Below are 2,691 nucleotides of genomic sequence, written 5' to 3' on the forward strand. Positions count from 1 at the left end.
CATTGATTAATCAATGTGTTGAAATGATCATATGTCTTCTGAATCGGTTCATCAGGATGAGCCTTGAAATTGGTGTATTCGTTGAGACATTGTGCTCTACGATTCTTCTTTGTTTTTGCTCCTCCTTCCAGTTGGCTTGCCAGTTCATCCCGTAGTTCCTTGGCTGTGGAACATGCATCAAGGGATTGGAAGATTTCATTGGGTATGGCCATGATTATCAGTCTTTTGGCCTTCTTGTCGGTCTCAACCCGTTCTTTGTCGTCTTCATCCCAATTCTTCTCATCATTGGGCATGTAGTAGGCAGGGATTTTGGATGTGGTATTTGTTCCTGGGACTCTTGGGACAAGAGTCTGTGGAACGTAAGGACCCTCCATTACAGATCACAGGAGGTTCCTGTCCATTCCTTCCAAGAAGTTTATCATCCTCATCCTCCATTGTGGGTACTCTTCTCGTTGAAGAGTTGGAGGTTTGGTGAGGAAGCCAACACTATACGCAGAATTCCAGTTGGCCATTGAGGATTTTTAGAAGAGAGAAATTTTATGTTTTTATAAAAAAAAATTGAGAGATTTTGTATGATCGTTTGATTGGAAAAACAATCAATTGGCTCTGATACCAACTGTTGATCTCAGATCTCTCAATAACACTAATAATCGAGTTAAGAATAACCAAATTCTAGTGTTTTAATGAACAAAATGATGAACACTCAAGAACAATGTATGAACATTCAAAGAATAATCTTGAGTGCCAATGATTTCACTTTATTTAATATGAAAAACGTAAAAGCGACATTTTTAACAATAGGCCTAATCACCTATTTTTACTAGAAGGCTAATTAGAAGATAACAATCTAGTAAGACTATTTAGCTAATCTTCTACTAACGGATAAAGTTTATCTAAACTATGGATAAGCTATAAATTAAGATAAACTTGAAATCCAGCTGTCGATTTGTCATCTCCAGCTGTCTTTCATGGAATGATGATTCAACCTTATTTTTATATCTTCATCGTATGCCTCTGGTTGAATTGCTGAAGAAAACTCTAAGTGTTGTTGACCAGAGGGATGATGAAGATGCTCTTTCCATCGCATCTCTGGTTGTTCATYGACCCTCTGGTTCTTCTCCATACTTGGTCAATTCTGCCTTAATGTCTTCATCGGTCTTCTGGTTCTTCATCACTTATTGTTCTTCATTACTTTTACACTTATAAATTATGGGGTCTAACAGATGTTGTTGATGCCTCGCAGATCTTCATTTGGCACAGCGACAATCAGTTGATCCACTCCTAGATCCAGAGCTAGTTGGAAGTCGAACTTGCATCTGAAGTCAAGCAGGTCTGTCATTGTTTGGCGTACGGCAGAGATGGCAACAACGTATTTGACTTCCTTGTCCTTCTTGTGATCTGTGAAGTAGAACAAAGAGAGAAAATCCCATGGATTCAGATTAATAAGGGCAAAATCCATGAACCTACAGATCTGTTCGCGAGACCTCTCCACTGTGTACTCATAGAATACAATCTGATTATGCACGAAGGTACGCTTCTTTATATCGAGGACTTGCTTTATTCCATTAACAAAGTGGACTGTAGTGATGGGCTGAGTGTAGCGATCTAGGAATCTCTTCTTGATATGCTCTTGAACCATAGGATGAAGATTGATCTTCTGGACCGGTGTCTCTTCTCTTAGGTTGTAGAGGAACTGGTAGATCTCCTCGCTGTCTACCTTGTCCTTAATTGGTTTATCAAGGGGTGTTGGCGTGAACATGGCATTCATACTTTCCTTGATCCTTTGGACATGATCAGAAGGATGCTTCTATTTTGGCCCGCTGGTTGTGCCTTCTAAGTCTGCTCTGTTTGGCTTGACAGGTACCTACTGCCTCTTAGCAGGAGTGACAATCTTGGATCCTTGAGCAGGGACCCTAGCTCTGTGTGTATGTTGATGTGATGGAGGAGCAACAAGAGTGACTTCTTTTAGAGGAATGGAAACTTGAATGTGCAAAAGTGACAGATCACCCACATTCATAGCTAGCACCTCTTTTTCTTCATGTTCTATGGTTGTAGGAGCAGCCATGTCCATTACATACTCTGTTGATGAGGACAGAGTGTTAAACCCCATAACTCATAATGTAAAAAGTAATGAAAAACAATAAATGATGAAGAACCAGAAGATCGATGAAGACATCAAGACAGAAATGGCTAAGTCTGGAGTACAACCAGAGGACCGATGGACGACTTGGGATGCGATGGAAAGAGCATCCTCATCGATCATCTGGTCATCAACACTTAGAGAATTCTCCAGCAAATAATCTAGGAGCATGCGATGAAGATTTAAAGATAAGGATGATTCATCACATTATGAATGACAGCTGGAGAAGACAAGTCAACTACTTGACTTCAAGTTTATCTTTGATGTTAAAGCTTATCCATAGTTTAGATAAACGTTATCTGTTAATAGGAAGATTAGCTAAAATGTCTCACTAGATAGTTATCTTCTTATTAGCTTATTAGTATAAATTGGTGATTAGGCCTATTGTAAAAAAGAGTCGCTTTTACGTTTTCTTATATACAAAGTGAAATCTTTGACGCTYAAGAYTGTTCTTAATTGTTCATAATTTCTTCTTGAGTGTTCTTCATTTTGTTCATTAAATCACTATAATTTGGTTATTATTAACTAGATTATTAGTGTTATTGAGAGAT

This window comes from Cynara cardunculus, assembly GCF_001531365.2.
Source record: "Cynara cardunculus var. scolymus isolate 2C chromosome LG 1, CcrdV1, whole genome shotgun sequence".
NCBI lineage: Eukaryota > Viridiplantae > Streptophyta > Magnoliopsida > Asterales > Asteraceae > Cynara > Cynara cardunculus.